Genomic DNA, 19,407 nt, shown 5'->3' on the forward strand with positions numbered 1-19,407 from the left:
TCAATTATTGATGCTATGATTTATAAACTCAAAAAATGCGAAACGTTTACAACTAACCCAACGGGTAATACAGATAGGATGTAATTCGATTTAAACATTTATATGTGCATATGACAATCAGTGAGCTTATAAATACACACAAGATACACTAAATAAACCATTGGTCTTTTTCTCTCACGAACAGCCGTTCTTTCATAATTTTGATGCGAATATCGCTAGGAAGCTCGTTAAATATTGCTAAACATTCTCTATTATCTCCTATTGGTCTGTATAGGCACTGTATAGGCACTCCCCCTCCTCGTCCGATTCGTCCACATAACCTATTATCTTCTCTTTATCTGTATCACCCATGGGTAGGTTCAAGTTTTTTTCTTGCCGTCTTGCTGCATTCTGTCAAAGAGGTACCCAATATGACCTTGCTTTCCTGTACCAATGGCCGAACGTCGTATTTGTGTGCTATGGGAACCACAAATAGCACATTGTTAACTGTAATTCACAAACAAAAATTAAGCGTGAAAAATACTGATCCTGGGAAATGATATTTGCAAGTAGGTCATTAAAAATGTTCAAATTTAAATAATATGGACAAACACGTATTTTAAACTTTAAAACTCTTCATTTAGAAACCACTGAATTGACTTCGAAATAAATGCATTTTGACTGAATTGTGACTTATCTGGCACAGGGTAACAAAACATATTGTTCTTATTGTTCATATTGTTTAGCATACGGATATAAGAAATTAACAATCTGTTAAATCACATGGAAATCAGAATTGTCAATTATTCAATTATTCCATGCGTTGCCATGGAGTCCACATTCCTTGATTATTTCAGTTTAAATATTAATGTTTAGAAACGTACTGTTCAGACGTTTGAGCGTCCCTGGATAGCAGCAAAGCAAAAACTCCAGGAAATCATCCTTGTTAAAATCTGTTATCTCCAAACTGAAAGAATTGACCTCTACACAATGGCATTTGAACATCGTCTTGAAGACTGATGAAATGTGGCGAAGAAACACTTTAGACACATACAGCTTTTCATTGGAAATCCAATACTTCAGTGCGTTTAATCTATCTTGTTGTAGTAGGAATATAAATGTTAAACATGCTGTTCTATCGAGAGATGTGTCGAACGGTTTAAAATATAACGATTCGCAATGTAAAGACTCTATTTATTACAAATGGTTACAAAGTGTATCTAAACGTATTGATACATTGGGTCACGCAAACAATGTTCGTTCTTTCCATAAGCGATTAACAGTGCAAATATGCGCATACGCTTAATGTTGCTGATGTTACGGAAGCGTTACGAAGCGTTCCGTACTCAGAAAAATAACTCGTTTTAGAATTAAAATAACATATTGTTATTAAACGTGATTGTCTAATACCTATTGGTCAGAAGTGTACATTTTTTTTATCACATCATTCGTGATTAACTCTCTTAAGAATATATACCCCTTACCCTCGGATATTGCACGACACTTTTAGAAAATTAATATCCCTTTTATAAATTTATATGTATGCTTTTTACGTTTTTGCATACCCTCCATTAATTTTCATTAAAACTTTATTAATTTGTAGTGTAACTTGAACAATTTAAATATAATTTCAAGCTGAGCTATGGCATCATTTGAGTCGCGTTCTGAGAAAACTGGGCATTATGCTTGTGCGTAAAGTGTCGTCCCAGATTAGCCTGTGCAGTTCGCACAGGCTAATCAGATACGACACTTTCCGCTTTTATGACATTTTTCGTTTACATGCATTCTCTTCTTAGCAAAAATCTAATTACGGCGGCAAGTGTCGTCCCTGATAAGGGACTGCACAGGCTTATCTGGGACAACACTTTACGCATATGCATTATGCCCAGTTTTCTCAGAACACGACTCATATTGTCTTGTCGTGGAACACTTCCCGCTGGAGAGCTTACCCAGTACGTAAGCGTTTCTCTAACAATATCGCTTTGTTTGATGTGTTGGGACACCTAATATTTTTTGTCCTGTTATCCTCTTAGTTGCGACCTTTTTTGCACTTACAATATCAACGTGTCTATTGTGATCAACCATTGTATCTTGGCAAGTGAAGTACCGCACCCTCATTAAGTTCTTACCGTGGATCGACTGTGGTACATCTTTGTAAGATGACATCACACAAACTATTGTCATTCGAAAAATCTCAATATGAAACATCATTTTCAATAAATGAAATATTTTTGCCAAAAAAAGATCATTACATAAATGGTTGGTTGAAATGATTCTTATTATGCTAGCTTATGTTCTTCGTTTTCTTTACGCCAACGAACCGTTGCATTTAGCCTTCATTCGTCACGAGAGTTGAATTCAGTTAGCTACACTACGCAAATATTCGTGTCGTGTCGCACTAGACCGTAAACCATCGCAACGATTGGCCATAAGATTGTCATCTTATATAAGAAATGTAACTGAACGATCGGTTTACCGGTTCAAATTTTCAATAACAAGTTAAACTGAACATTTGTTTAAATCAATTAAATGCATTTTGAATGGAAAAAATTAAATTGATTTTATTTATAGCGTTTAACATACTGCCCCATTACGTTATTGTCTACATTAAACAACATGCCATGCCGACAACATCCCGTTCCGACGAGGGGATTCAATAATTTGTCAATAAATAATTTAATACAGCAATAAACCAGTACCTTATTTGTTACAAACATAAATTACGTTTTGTAAATTGGCAGTATCGTTTTGTCGTACTCGCCGCACACAATTAACTTGTGATATGTATCGAGTTTGGGCTATAAGCGGTAATTGTGAAGTTTATTAATGCGCGATACAAATCAGAACAGAACATACCAATACTTTATTTCACGCAGGTATGTATGATACAACAATACATTGAGACTTTGGTCTGATTATTTGATGTTTTGTTAATCAATCTTCAAGACTGATGGCCCGCAAGATAAAGTGTTTTGAAATATAATGGTATCAAAATTATCTTAGTTGGTTGACATCTTATGCAGTTGACGTCGTATTTGCCGTATAAGACTTTAATATTTTACCTTTAGTCGTCAACAATTCCTCAGATACCGTATGAAATAAGTCTTAATTAATTAACAGATCGACTATTTAAATGTATTTAATGACAAAAAGCACACGTTTACATCGACCAGCAATCGAAAGAAACAACAGGAAGATTCTTACAGCAAGTTCATTTCAGACATTACAAAATGAAAACGGAATGAACAAAGAGAGAAAATAATTGCAAAACATTTGAGTATTTGATACGATGCGAACGAAAAAGGTCCCATCAAAACAGATACAGGATAATGGACATTATTAACTTGTTTATTTATTATCATTATGCGTTTACACAAAAATAACAAAGTAAAATATCTGTAAAACATAGCTTTGCAAATCGCATATATAAATAACGTTTAGTTATAATAATACATAATGTATCACAAATATGACGTTGTCGCTTATGAAACCAAACGTTACCATCATAAATTACTTTATTTTAAATTTAGGTCATGTAGCTACAATATGACATGTTTGAAACTATACTTAAACATTTTGAAGTGTTTCAGTTAAACGGTTAATTAACCGTTATAGCGATAGGGTACCGGCCATGCAAATTAGCTGATTTCAACCACAAAGCTTGCTCAATCTTAACGCTAGTTTAAGGAACGCTTACCAAAGCCTGTCCAATATGTGTACGTGTAAAAACGCATTGAAAAAATTGGTCGACGAAAAATGTTTTGGTCTCAAAACTCAACCGTGTTCAAGATTTCTGACCAACACAACTTACCGCAGGGAAGAAACAATGACATGTGCATCAAATCTAACGCCAATAATGGTGTACGCCGTATATACATGAGAATGAAATCTGCTCAAGTGCTAATAGTCGTCAGTTGACGAATGGGGGGTCGTCTATGAATAAAATCAAGTTAATTTAAAGATGTAAATGCATGCGTTGGAAAATTAGTAGTAGTAGTAAAGGACTGTAAAATGTAATGTACACTTAATTATGTTATACGCAAGCACACTATTGATAACGGTAATGCATGGGTGTAAAATCCGTATTGTACTGAGTGACTTTTTTGGGTCGTGAGTTCGAATCAAAGTTGAACCGTGAATTATAAAAAAAAAACAATTAACAATGTTTTTAATATCGAGTAGTTAATTAATAGTTTTTTATTTGTGATAAATAAAAAATGCATGTAAAAGTGAATGAATATTGAAACCGTGTCAATATTTCTAGGGAAATACCACCGATGTGCTCCTTTGAGGACTTGATTGATGGATACACTCTTAACATTTATCATAATAATATTCATTTTACAACTATATATATACACTTTATATCAATCTAACTCGAAATCAATCCATCAGTTTGTGAAAAGGTATCAGGATTGAACCCTACTAGCTTTGCTACCGTTCCAATCCTATAAACTTAAGATGTTTGTAAAATATCTTATACACACATTCTAGAATAAATATGTTTAAACCAAGATTGAACTAAGCAAGAAAAGTGACCTTATCCAGACGGGTTAAGTTACATGTTTTTAACATTCAAGTTTGAATTCAAGAATGACTACTCTGAGTCGCTAGAAATACTGTATTGTATGCATTACATCCCTTATATTACAATGTTCAGCTCTGTTAGGCAAGCTTTATTAATAAACCGTTTAACGAAACATTTGTGAACATTTATTTAAGAAGGATATGAAAATATAAAAAAATGCTTTAAAAGGTCTCGTAAGAAGTAACAATCAAAGAGGGAGGTAGGGCGAGGTTTGATCTACGTTGTTGTTTAAACAAAAGTGATAACAATTGTGTAGCAATTAGCATCAGGCAGATCCTAGCCTGTGGGAAGCGTGAGGGTGAGGGTCTAAAAATATGCTGAATAGAAATAAAGCATATGAAATACAAAATAACAAGCATAATTGAATACTGAAATATGGCATAGTATAAATGCCCACAACTCATGCAGAAGCAATACATTTTCAAAGATATAATTATTTCAGGTATAAAATATAAGCGTAAAATGGTTTTATAGAAAAAAGAAACATTAAAAAAACAAATACTAGGGCCCATATGGGCATAATTATAACAGCACATTATGACACGTTTACGGATTACACATATATATTACATCACTAGATAACATCGTATTTTGCTTAAAAAATATTAAAGTAAAAACATAAAAACAAATAACAGACTATAATATTGGATAGCAGAAAAATGTGAAGCTTGACTGGAAGGTACTGTGCATGCAAACATATTTAATTGAAATGCATGATTCTCGTCAAGAACATTTAGTGTCAATATGTTTTTAAAGAAAACAAACAGATACTAGAACCTATATGGGTAAAATTGTAACAGCCAAACATGTCACGTTTACGAATAACACATTTCTGTGTTACATAAACGAAATAAGATAGCGTCAAAACTTGCTTAAAATATGTGCAAAAAGAAACATCTAAACAAGTAACAGACTATGTAATGGATGGCACAGACATGTAAAGCTTGACTAGAAAATCGTGAGCATGCACAGAGATATCATTTAAATGCATGATTCTTGACATGAAACACACGAGCTGTGTTTGTGAAACACACTTTTCCGTACTGCATTTTGAAGCCACACAGAAGCTTGTTAATAGAAAATTGTTGAGTCCAAGACCCGTAATTTCGTTAAAAATAAATTGACCCGAAAAAAACTTGAACTTGATCTATAATTCATGTAGGTTGACTTACACAACAAAATTAAGGTTAATATCTGCAAGCGTTTAGGAAAAAATCAGGAAAAGTGTTTTTCTATAGAGAAAATTGTAGCGTTGTTCGATGTAACAATAACGTACACAACTTTACGACGTTTTCATTGGGATTTATTTTTGCTCTTCAAACTTAAACAGAACAATTCCTAAAGTGCACCCACTATCTAATCAACAAGAAATTGTTTGTCCTTAAAGGGACTGTCAGCCACGAATGACGCAAAAATATAAGTTCTTAAATACCGTATTTTTTACAATTTTTAGTTAATATTAATTAAAATATCACGACTGGTATATTACATTACTTGAAACAAGAAATATCTTGAAAAAAGATATACGGCGTTGATTGTGGTTGGAGTTGGTGAAAGGTAAAGAGTTCAATGAATGAGATCAAATATATCGAATGTCTTTTTCTGTGCAGTTCTTAGCTGCATCATACACAGTACGGGATGTTACGCGGGTTTTTTTGCGGCTTATTTTACATTATTACATATTGCTGGTCATAAACCTATAGATACAAAACAAAAAACAAAAAGAAGAATGGAAGTGAAATTAAAACATACGAGTAAACCGGCCACAAGCGAAGTATCCTAATATATCTTAAATATTTATACGCGCGTTCTTCGATTAAACCTGTTTAAGTAGTGTGTCGGGCATTGCTATTTGATTCGATTATTAACAGTATCGAGAATCATCGCGCTCATGCTTAAGACATTAGTCAATATAGTGGAATAATTCTTGGTAAATTAATAAAAAATAATATTTATCATGGTATTGTTGAAAACACATTAAGAATCTATTACTGACATGCCATAATTATATCGCTGAATATATTCATTTAACATATTTCTGGTCTAAAGAAAATTCCAGGTCATCTAGTTCACGCGATAGCGTCTATATTATACAACGATTATTTAACGAACTGACCCTGATACCTTGCGGGTTGGAATGCAATGCATTAAAGTGAGGCCACTCTTCCACTGCTGGAACGACGGCTTGTTTAAAACTTTATACTTTTACATGTTTAATGTTCAATTTCGAAAACAATTTAAAATGGTTTGGCCAAAACGATATTTTTATGAACTTAAATATACTAGTACACAGACAGGAATATGGAAGTAATTACTAAATATGAGAACATAGCCTTTAAGTACAAACGCTCTGGCGCTGGCAATCCTCTGAAAATAAAGGGTGCACGCACAAACTGTATTGATGTCAAGAGTTGATTGTAAAACTGTTCTATCCTCAAGCCTCTCCATTAGAGATAAAATTGTTTCATGCTGAGCACGCAGTAAAACAGTGTTACAAAGACGCGTTCATGATTCCAATGTTCTGGTGGTATGCTCAAATCAGCCAATGGAATAAATGAAGTGTATTCATTCTCGTCGCGGGAAATTTTATTTGAATTTTATTGGACACATGCAAAGGTCAGGTACGGTCAAACGTGCCGTTAAACAGCAACGCCGAAAAAGTTCATATTTTCAGTATATTCGGTAATAAAATTTCGCGATGTGAATTGAAAGAACATCGCGAAAATAGGTGACATAACGATATGCGCACTATAAATAACGAAAGTAGATTGATCATTTTAGATGTAAAATATATAAAATTCACTACGCATGCACAATTAGCATTCCTGGGTTTACCACCTGACGATGATGATCAATCTACTGGCGTTATTATATATTAACTGGTAGTTACCTGGTAGACATTCCCAGTAAAATTTATTACCAAATATTCTGAAACTATAAAAACTTGACAACTTTTTTAAAGTAATGTAATATACCAGTCGTGATATTTAAATCAATATTAACTAATAATTGTAAAACATTACGGTATTTTACGACTTGTCTTTTCTTCGTCGTCGTGATTGACGTCCGGCTGGCTGGGTGTTTATTGATTTAAGCAATAAAAAGCTAAAAGCGACTGCTGAAATACCTATGACACACCAAACAATACCTGGTGAAATTCGTAACTTGAACAGGGAAAGTTCTGCTTGTTAACCAAGGGGTGTAATAAATAAATGACATCTAGGCCTGGGAGATTTACAGTATATCTAGAAGTCCTCTGGGTGTTTAAATGTATTACTTGACATTAGGCCACACCATTAAATCGTGTTTTTTAACATAAGACCAAACAATGAAAGTATTTTTTGTAAAAATAAACGGGTTTTTTCAAATATTAAATAGATTTGGTTATTACGTCACGCAAGGCCCGAATATTTGCCAAAAGTCAATGGACGGAACGAAACTTGATCTCGATATGTAAGTCATGCAGGTACACTCACACACCAAATATCAGGTGAATATCTGAACGCGTTAAGGAAAAAAAAACTCCGGAAAAGAGTGCCGGACGAACGGACGAACGGACGAACGGACAGACGGACAGTCCGACTGTTATATGCAACCTTGCCGGGTTAGCGTAAATCCCACTACCCCGCACTTTTAATGGAGAACACAATTCATATCAAATGGGACCATGTGAAGATTAAATACGCTGATTGGACACTTGGTGAAGGTTTGCATTTTATAACAGATTATTTTCTCGAAAAGTGCAGTTTACGCTATAAACTATTTTCTTCTTTTAAAGCTTTACATACCAGTATATATTTACAAATACATATCATTAACACATCCGTACACCTAAAGGCTTTTAATATAATAGTAAACTATAAAATATAAAAATAAAACTATAAAAGTTGAATGACTATGGAGCTATATATAAGTTCATGATATTTCTGTGGTTAAGTTTCGAAACTAAAACTTAATAATAATACGCATGAATTTTAAAAAGCACATTAAAATTTCGTAATGATATTCGAATCTTGTTGATAATTGTTCTACTCACATTGTTAATTTAATACATTTATATTTATCGCGAAATAATTGTAAATAAAAATGCCTTTAAAAAGACAAACGGCGTTGAACTGATTATTAAGATTTCAGTTTTGACCCCTAAATAATTCATTATGGCCAAATGAACAGTATGGGACTTTCGGACTCCGGATTGTTCGGTCGCATCTAAGAAAACTTATCGTACCCTAGATTCTTCTAACAATATCAAAAACTCATTTAACCAAAATATAATTAATTTGAGACGGTAATATCTGTACCGATTATAAACGAGCGAATATAGCCCTATGTTTTTACTATAATAAACCTAAGGTATTCACGGAAACTAACTTGAACTATAATATTTAAGTGAAAAAAACAACACCTCGTTAACACGTTTTGTTTTTAATTATAAACTGCAATTATGGTTAGCGGTGCAACTTATCGTACACAAATGTATTTGAAATTATTGAAAAATGTTGTATATGAATGATTCAGCATTATCTGGCAAAGAACTTGATAAAAGAAACACTAATAAATAAAGGCAACGCGAATATAAAAAGGAACCGGGGTGCTAGCTTACCAAGCTTTTGTACGTGTTGATCGACATAGGCCCAGTGTTAAGGAACTCAATAATTACTATTTACAGCTCGACAACATTACTCTTGCGTTAGTAAACTTCATTAGCAAAAACTATATGTTAATATTTTTACATGTAGGCGCATTCAGTTTCATCGTGTACTTTTTAAGAGTTAATTGCGACTATAACATTTTGCTTAATAATGTACGCTCCAATCGATATAAATCGCTTCAATTACGGAATCTCATATACCCATCGTAACGGGCCTTGAATATTTTCATGCTATAAGGTTAGTGCCATGTTAATTTTGGCGAGCTATATAAAGCGCTTATGTTGGCTAGATAAAATAATTATTTTATTGTGTGAATCAATACAATATTCAATTTAAGACACGGAATGACTACTAGCGTTATTTATACTATTCAATACTAATGTTGTTTTTTGTCGAAAATTTATAACAAACTTTGTTGTGACAGCGTATGTTAATACTTACTAGGGTATGTAAATTGCAACCTCTGTTTTATATTGCATGGATATGAAGAATAAGTTAAGTTTGTATTCCAAAAAATTACAAAATTTGCGAAATTCTGTTCCGCATCGAATTATCACGCCTCTGAGTAAATCTAAGTAAAAATCCATCTTAAGGCCCGGTCACACCGCCAGAACTTTGCTTGAGCGTTCCTGTAGCGGTGAAAAACAATCATCACCACTCGCTACCGTTCACAACCGTGAAACAGAAGTTGGCCCCCGTTAAGGCAACGCCGTATACGCTCGGTCACCGCTGATGGTTCCTCCTACCGCTCAGAAAGTTTTGAGCTGCACAAAATATTGCGAGCGGTGAGGAGCGGGCAATTTTCCGCTCTGACAAAGTTCACCACCGTTCTACCAACGCACAGTCCAAGTTTGGCACCGCTAGACGCAAGTTCGTGGACGTTTGGGTCCGCAAGGCCAACGCAGAAATCTTGAATGCTGGACAACCGCTGCTTCGCAAGCTTTGTCCGGGCGGTGATTAAACGTTGCACAAACTTTGGTGGAGCGGTTGTAAGCGTTTTTCAAACGGACACGGAATTGCGGGAACGGTGTCGGGCGTTGAAGTAGCGATCCATTGCAGTGATGAACTTTGGTTTGGCGTTGGTATTGAGGTGTTGGAGCGGGACCAGAATTTGGCTATAAATACGGGGAGAAATGAGCCAGGAGTCCATTTAAAATCGAGCTACCGTTGAGTGCAGACCTCATTTTAATTTGCTAAGTTACAGTAAAAGTGTTCTACAATGGATGATGTGAGACTTGTTGTGATTGGTGCACTAGTCCAGCAGCAGAATCAGAACCTCCTCAGATTGCAACAAGCTGTTGACAGAAGGAGAAGAGAGAGAAGAAGGAGAGACAGAGTTGTGTGGGTCAGAAAGTGGATACTGAGAAGGCCTGAACATGGACTGTATAACAAGCTGATGGTGGAGCTGAGGAATGAGGATCCACGAGCCTTCCATCACTTAAGGAGGATGCCACCAGCCATGTTTGATGAAGTTGTACAGAGGCTGACCCCCCGATTGACCAAACAAGACACCAATTACCGACCAAGCCCGGAACCTGGTCTCAAAGTGGCAATCACCCTACGGCACCTGGCCTCTGGTAACACCTACAGAAACATGCAATACGCCCGGAGGGTTCCCCACAACACCATCAGGGTGGTAGTTAGAGAAGTGGTAAAGGTCATCATTGAGGAGTACACAGATGAATTGTTGTTTTGCCCAACAACTGAACAAGGATGGAGAAACCTGGCTGACAAATGGTACCAGAGATGGAAGTTTCCCCACACAGTTGGTGCCATTGATGGCAAGCACGTGGCCTGTAAAGCTCCTCCTAACTCTGGCTCAGAGTTTTACAGAATGCTGCCTCTCCATCTCCAGCTTTCCATTTCTTTTGTCTACGTGGCATGATGAACTTCAACTATTGACTTCTATTAAAAATTATCAGAACGTCTATCAAAGCGATCCGTTTAGTTCCGTAGTCAGAAGCGGTTTGCCGCTATACCAACTTTAAACTCCCGCCGAGCCGACGCGCGCATGCGAAGAACGCCGCTCTATCAACGCTCGCGTCACCGCTAAACCAAAGCTCGCTACCGCTCGATACCGTTAAACCAACGCTAAACCAACGCTGGCTTCAGCGGTGCACCGCTTTGGCAACGCCCATGTTGTCGATTTTTTCCCCATTTTGTGCGCGGTGACGAGCGTTGCCGAAATTCGGCCCCTCTTCATACCGTTCAAGGAACGCTCCAGCAAAGTTCTGGCGGTGTGACCAGGCCTTTAGACAGCTTACCCGCGAAACGCATATGCAAATGATGATAACTTATACCATGTTAACATACATTGTGTACCGACTATGACTAATCACAGAAATAGTCAACCTCTCGGTCTTAAACTTTAGCCTCAACTACATGTTGTTTTTTTAATTAAATTAAAAACTGGAAACGACTGGCGTCTTTGATCTTTTTTGTGTGCTCACTACGGACGTCTGTGTCTATAATGTGCATGTCATCAGGGATCTGATAACGCATATGTGTTGATTTTCAGGACACCTATCGAAGTGCTTTGTTTTCTTCAGCAGACCATATCGCTATCTGGCAAAATAAGATAAACGCAGCCAAAACGTTTGGTATTCTTGTCGTTTAATAAGTTCCAGAATTCAATTTAAGAACTTAATTCTGGTACAGTGTAGTACTCGACTATACGAGTATTCTCACGTGTAAAGAAAATGTAATCAGTCTGTTAATTCTCGGAATATTTTGAAATGAATCATTTTGCATTCTGTTAGATGGAAATGGGTATTACTTCGATTTGTTAATTATTCTTTCAAACATATTTTTCACTCAGCGCGAGTATGTTGATCACTTAACACTTCTTGTAGGGTTCTTATCGGAATACCGTTAGGGCCATCGTGGTTACACATTAAAATCCAGAGGGCGATAATGCGGTAGTACTATGGCGACAATTCGAAAGTACGATGGCGACAATGCGATAGTCGATGGCGACAATGCGACAACGCGATAATACGATGGCGACAATGCGATAGTACGATGGCGACAATGCAACAACTCGATAGTACGATGGCGACAATGCGATAGTCATATTGTACTGTCGCCATGGTATCATCGTATTGTCGCAATCATACTATCGCGTTATCGTACTGTTGTCATCGTATTATCGCCATCGTATTATCGCATTGTCGCCATCGTACTATCGCACTACCGCATTGTCGCATTGTCGCCATCGTACTATCGCACTGTCGCCATCGTATTCATTGTTGCACTGTCGTCATCGTATTATCTCAGTTTCGCATTGTCGCCATCGTACTAGCGCACTGTCGCCATCGTATTGTCACACTGTCGTCATCGTATTATCTTATTGTCGCCATCGAACTATCGCGTTGTCGTATTGTCGCCATCGTACTATCGCGTTGTCGCAATCGTACTATCGCATTATCGCTATCGCGTTGTCGTATTGTCGCCATCGTACTATCGCGTTGTCGCAATCGTACTATCGCATTATCGCCATCGTACTATCGAATTGTCGCCATCGTTTTATCGCATTGTCGTAATGGTACTATCGCACTATCGTATTGTCGATCTCTGGATTCTTGTCTAGAAAATTTAGGTCATGACTTTTTATACTACTTTTTTATGCTCCTAATAAATTTATAACTACAGCCCCAGACCGTCCATCCAGTACTAGCAGACTGTTGGCGCGCTCGAGGAGACCAGATGGAAAATGATATTCAGAACGACTTTCGGAAATGGCGCGGATGTCTATAAAGCGTGGACAAATGGTAGCACGAATTCTCCATGCAGCTTCATTAATAAGTTTTTTAATCGCTCATTCATTTTATCGTGTTTTTTTTTTCGATTTCGCCCCTTCAATCGATCGTCTCTTGTGTTTAAAATTTGGTAGTTTGTCTATTTGTGTTCCTTTTATGGTTATATCCGTCTGTCGTTTGTTTTTATGTCCCTGAAGGGTGGCATATAGTTTTTGAACTGTCTGTCAGTCCGTCCGTTTCTCTGTCCGTCAGTCAGTCTGTCCGTCAGTCAGTCAGTCCGTCCATCCGAAAACTTTAACCTTGGTCATAACTTTTGTAATATTGAAGGTAGCAACTTGAGATTTGGCATGCATGTGTATCTCATAGAATTGCACATTTTGCGTGGTGAAAGGTCATGGTAAAGGTCATCTTTCAAGGTCAAAGGTCAAATATATGGCTTCAAAGCGGCGCAGAAGGGGGCATTGTGTTTCTGACAAACACATCTCTTGTTACGGTTGTGTTAGTATGTTCATTCGTTAGTTAAAGTCCTTTTTAAAATTATGTAGCTTTTGTATAATTTATATTCATGCAATAAAATCGCAACGTACTCAAAATAAGGCGTAAGATCAAGCTTAAACTATCATGAGAAAAAAAGAAAGTCACCAAGGCAATTGTCATTCGTTGAAGCAACACAAGAAATACGCTGGAAAAGGAAACTTCAATCATAAACCACTATCCATTTCTTCCGCACAATCATCGCTCTGTATATAGAGAATACTAGGATTAGCGTTGAATAGAGAGAAGTTTATGTTGCGAGGCTTAGAACACCGGGAGCGCGAGCCTTTGCGAGCGCTTTCGGTGATTGAGCCGAGCAACATAAACTTCTCTCTATTCAACGCTTATCCTAGTATTCTATATATCCCATTGATCTTTTTCCAACGTGACATTTAGCATAAATAGATCTTATAACCTTAACAATGATTTTAATTAATTTTTTAAAAGCGCTTAAAATCTAACGAATGTAACCATGCGTAGTGATATAGAATGTTTTTGTTCTGGTACGCAAAATAGTCTTAAAACATTTTGTGTGTCGGAAGTAGTTACATGTCCTGGTTCGACAGGTCGCGCAAGGAGGCGTCCAGTTGGTCCGATTTGACGTCAACCATTACCTACAATTTCTTCTACATTCAAGGTAAGTATACTTTACTTAAAGTAAAGGATACACATTTCTAAATGTAAATTCATTTCTTTAAAATTATCTCAATATCAATTGCATTGAACGTCTATGGATTATAGAGATCTTTTAGAGTCATTTAGACAAGAAGAGGAAGTATATATAAAGTAGTTGGTATTTTATAAAGATCAGGATAACCTTCCGCGAGAAAGGATCGAACCCAGAAATCCGGGTTGCAATGTATCCTCTACACGTGTGTTTATATTTAAGGCCAAAATTAGCAAAATGTATCAATTGTGTACGTTACGTCAGCTTAACCCGTGTTAAGATTGGGCGTTAACTGTGTGAATAAACAGCCAAAACCAAATAGAGCTCAAACAAACTGAACACACGAACACACTATTCTGATTGGTTATGTTATTCGTCGATGAAATTTACTTTAAGCCAATGTAAAAATATTTCGTATGTAAAATGCAAGTCGCGTAATTACTTCTAAATGTCAAGGGCACAACGCCGGCCAGAATCTCGAGCGGACATTCTTCATCAACCAGCTTTATAACGGCTGTGACAGCGACGTCGGTCACATGGTTGTATTGGAGCATGACGCATTTGGCATGGGCTGTGATTGGGACCATATCAACAAAATATTTATAATAATAGGTTTGGGACGCGTTACCCACAATTCCTGTACTCCGACATGAACGCTGCAGACGTCTTGAACCGGCAGATGTTTGGACGGGCCGAATATCTCGCCATTTTATATATACCACGAAATGAGTTTGTCAAGCATTTGCAATGTTAACAAAATTACGATTAAAACAAATCAAACCATTTTTACTTGTAATAGAGTACTAACCGCATGCAGCGTAATTTAATTATGTTTCGTTATAAAAGTTGAAACCTCCGAGCAGAGATAAATTATTAACATTTTACGTAATAGGGGAAGTAACCTCTGAGTGGAGTTTTTATATTCAGATCATAATGGTAATCACAAATGTTCGACATCAAATACAGTGAGGGTAGTGATAACACCTCTATGGTTTCGACATTTTACAATTGATTATTATGCCACCACCTTAAAAACGTTAACATTTGATCCCGACCCACAACCCTACCTTTTACATTCATATACACTAAAGGTGGCATAAGCAGTCAGTAAACCTTTTACAGAGATGATGATTAAAGGACTTAATAAATGTGCGAAAGACGGGCATACAGGTATAGAATATGCTTGCTTGCCTTCGCTTACTGGAGCTTACGATGCTTATTTATCACATTGAATGGAATACTATTGTGGTTATCTGTACTATTGTCAGTTAAACCTAAACATGTCAAGCATTGGCGTATAGATTAAATATTGCAAGTTATCCATTAGATTTTATGTAAACAAATAGTACCTGTATGTGCGCATCAAAATGTTAAATTGGTAAACACATTTGCACAACGGGTTTCAGGGATATTTGACTAAGAGCACTTGCGAAAAAGTTTTTATATTTGATATATGAACGTACTTTTAATATATTATATAATGAGATTTATTAAAATAACGTTATACATTTGTACCGAGGTTTGAATTTTTTGTGACTTATGAAAGTTGTGTGCGTTATTACATGTGTATTGTTTTCGGGCAGGAATAGGGCAGGATTTTTTTTAACTTTTTACAAAGCCATTAAGTATATAATACTCAAATATACGTCAATGAATTTTCTATTAAATGACGTGTTATTTTGTAAAATTTGACCCAGCATCTGTAAAAAAAATATTGCAAGATATGTACATTTCCAGAAAGGAAATTCATTTCTGCGTTTATAAGACCGAGTTCGTGGAAATCGCTGCATAATTGATGAAGTAATTGCTGTTCAAAGGATGCAACCTGTTTTCATGTCATTTTGTGTTGAATAACTTGTCGTAAATACAATTATATAGTTTATTTTAGAGAGGTTGATTTTTCGTTATAATTTGATTATTTTTTATTCAACATGATGTTTTTACCAATTGATATCATAGCCACACGCTAACCACCTGTGGTTGGAATCGTCATTGATATTTGTGCCGTGTACATAGCAGACGTTATAAAAATCGCGAAGCTCGATCCATGAACTTAAACATAAAATATTAATATCATTTGTTTATCTTTTTTGTCTTAATTCAAATGCGTATTAAAAACACTTTTAAACCATGTATGATTAGTGTAAATTTTACTTATACAATTTTAAATTACAATTTCTGATGTCAGTGTTTAATACACTAGCTTGATCACGTGTTGATCACATAATCCTTCCTTCATGGCAAATTAAATATTAACTTTTGTTTATCGTGTGTTGTTGTTGTTGTTGTTTTTTTGTTTTTTAATTGATTTACTGCGTAATTGAACAGAAAATCCTGTATATCTCACCTCCTACAAAAATGACCTTATCCGATTGGTTTAGTGCGGTCACGTGCCCATGGAGTATTTTCCATACACCCCGAGTTTTTTCCATACCAACTGAGTAATAGAGTAGTCGATTGAGATATAATCCTTACAGCGTTCGTAACTGACGGTGTATGGGACTCGAGCTTCGCATTTGTATGGTATGACATTACTGAGGGTGTATATTCCACACACCGTCAGTTACTTATGGTGTAACTAATAATACTAATAAGGCATACATGAGTACAATCTACATAATGCCTCAACACTTTATAAAGATCAATTGAGTATCCCACACTTAACGAAATATGCTTTAGTTCGGTCTATAAGTAGAATTCCAATGAATGTGTAACGTTACTTACTCATTCACTTTGATATTCCACAGAAGACAAATGCATTTAAGGACTATAACTTTGCAACACAAATGTATAAAGCGGATGTTAAATAAAATAGTTCAGAATATCAACAAAATATTAATAATAATAGGTTTGAAAATCTGTTATCAGGTAGATGCCAGAACAAAACTGACAGACTCGATTAATTGAGGTAAGGTGAGTGTATCCCAAGCGGTTTGCAATTTGTAGTATTTGAAGACAGATTTTTATTTTCGATGCATGATTGATATTAAATTAAACATTTTTATCTATATGGCACTCTGTTACCCAGCTTTTCATGACTTAAAGACATTTTCCTTTCAGAGGCTTCGATTTGTAGTTGCAATCGCAACGACCGGGAAAATGTTGTGTTCTGAAAATATAATGTATATCAATGTAACATATTATTATTATAAACGTACTAGTTACATTATCTATATACATGTACTTCTAGAGAAAGTATGATGTTATATCGCTATGTGAAGTTGAGCAAGATCAGCTTACTCTTAAATTGTACATGCCCAATTCTGAGCTTGCCCTATGTTTTAATGTGTTATCATACTTATAATGATAATATAGACATTATAACATGCAGTTATAATAATAATAATAATATTATGATTATTTATTTTTTTTTTTTTATTATTATTATTATTATCGTCAACACTATAATGGTAATAAGCATAACTTACTAGTGACATCTTTCATTGTCCCGGGATCACAGCAAAGCAAGAAGTCATGAAAATCAGCCTTTGAAGTCTTGTTGTCCAATTCGGAATTATTTTTTAATCTGTCTTGAACATCGAAAGAAAAACTGGGGAAACGTGTCCATGAAACGCCTTTGAAACGTATAGCTCTCCGTCGTAATCTCTTGTAAATTGTATTGTTATTTCATCTGCATGTTTTCCCTGTTTAAAAAAGGAATTCTCTCGATAAGAGATGCTTTCTTCAAATTCAAACTCCTTTCTTAACATCCTGATGAGTTGCGATTCGCTTTCTGTGCTGTTTAAATAAACGAAAGATGTATGTATATATAATAGCTGGGTTATCTGAATACAATGCATTCAATTAAATGCACATTAACATGCCTGTAGTTTTCAGTTTACAATTTATATAATTCTAAAAATCTGATAAAATATGCTTCAACAAAGTCTGAGTTAACGTTTATGTGCAGCAAAGTACTTGTTATTTAAAAATCCACATACTTCCTTACCCTTTAAACGTGTATCATTTGAATTAACGTTATATGTATTTCAATTGGGTATGCTCAGTGATAACAGATTATCGAAGGACAACTACATACACTATCGTTCAATTCATCTTACACTGACGCAGACTCAAACGAATTTAACTTCATCTATTTTAAACACGAGAAGTACACAATAAAACATGTAAATTGTATGTTATTAAATGTCGGACTTTAAAAACTATTCAGAATTAATGCAATACAAATGTAACCAACACGTATCAGGTTGCCATGCATTTGTTGAGCATTTTGGTTTGTATTAAAAACATACATTTTAAAATATATTATGCTTCGTTCATCCCTTACAGATTGCATTTCCCAATGTTATAGCTTTCATACATTAACATATTCTTGGTACTTGTTGCTTACTTAAAGAACGTATTTCAGTGTAGATATACACGTTAAAAAATATACGAATAAGTACATGGAAACACGGGGCGTAAGATATTAATTGAAATTAACTTTTTAACGCGAACTGAAGGCCAAAATGTATAAAATGTTGCGAAATTAGTTCCAAGGAAATAAATACAAAGTGGTCGAAACGCATTTGAAAAAGGTTTGTAGAAATACCGATTTTTTATGGCATGATAATCGAATTCCCCATTTTCATAATTAACTCAAATGCTGTGTCAAAATTGTTTGCTTAAATTGAAAACAAAAATAAGTCATATTATGGGGAAATGTAGATTGTTCATACATTTATTAGTCATATTGATTGCATTTTGGTTGACAATAATAACAATTCTAGCGACAACATGTTTTTGACAGTTAGAACTTAAGAAAAACGTTTTTTATACGGTAATAACAACATTGATGATGAAAACAATAAAATGGATATGATGATGATGTCGATGATCATAATGCAGATGGCGGTGGTATTGCCATTACGATGATAATTATGATGTTCTTGTGGTGACCATATATATATATATATGATGACTACGACAAGATGCTGATACTCATAATACTGCTACTACGTCCTTCCGCTGATATTGCTGCTACATATGATGGTGATGGTGATGTAACTACTACTAACGATTATGATTAAAGTGATGACAGTGATGAAACAAATGAAAATGATGAATTGATGAAGGTGTTGAAATATGCGATGATAATATAATTGGTCATAAATCTGATGATTATTGTTTGGATTCAATTGCAAAAAAATATGAAAAATATGATGATTGTGATGATGATGATTCAGGTGATTTAAGAAATAATGCTGTTGTTGTTGATGATGATGATGA

At 35.4% G+C, this 19,407-nt stretch overlaps 1 long non-coding RNA gene across 1 annotated transcript; it reads left to right on the top strand.

The window, feature by feature from the left end:
- Nucleotides 1–12,870: 12,870 nt before the first annotated feature.
- LOC127851582 (uncharacterized) lies at nt 12,871–17,446 on the top strand. The gene is made up of 3 exons (XR_008035830.1): nt 12,871–12,989; nt 14,078–14,148; nt 17,047–17,446. It is a non-coding gene; the product is annotated as an uncharacterized LOC127851582 (long non-coding RNA).
- Nucleotides 17,447–19,407: the final 1,961 nt, after the last annotated feature.

This window comes from Dreissena polymorpha, chromosome 11, assembly GCF_020536995.1.
Source record: "Dreissena polymorpha isolate Duluth1 chromosome 11, UMN_Dpol_1.0, whole genome shotgun sequence".
Taxonomy (NCBI): domain Eukaryota; kingdom Metazoa; phylum Mollusca; class Bivalvia; order Myida; family Dreissenidae; genus Dreissena; species Dreissena polymorpha.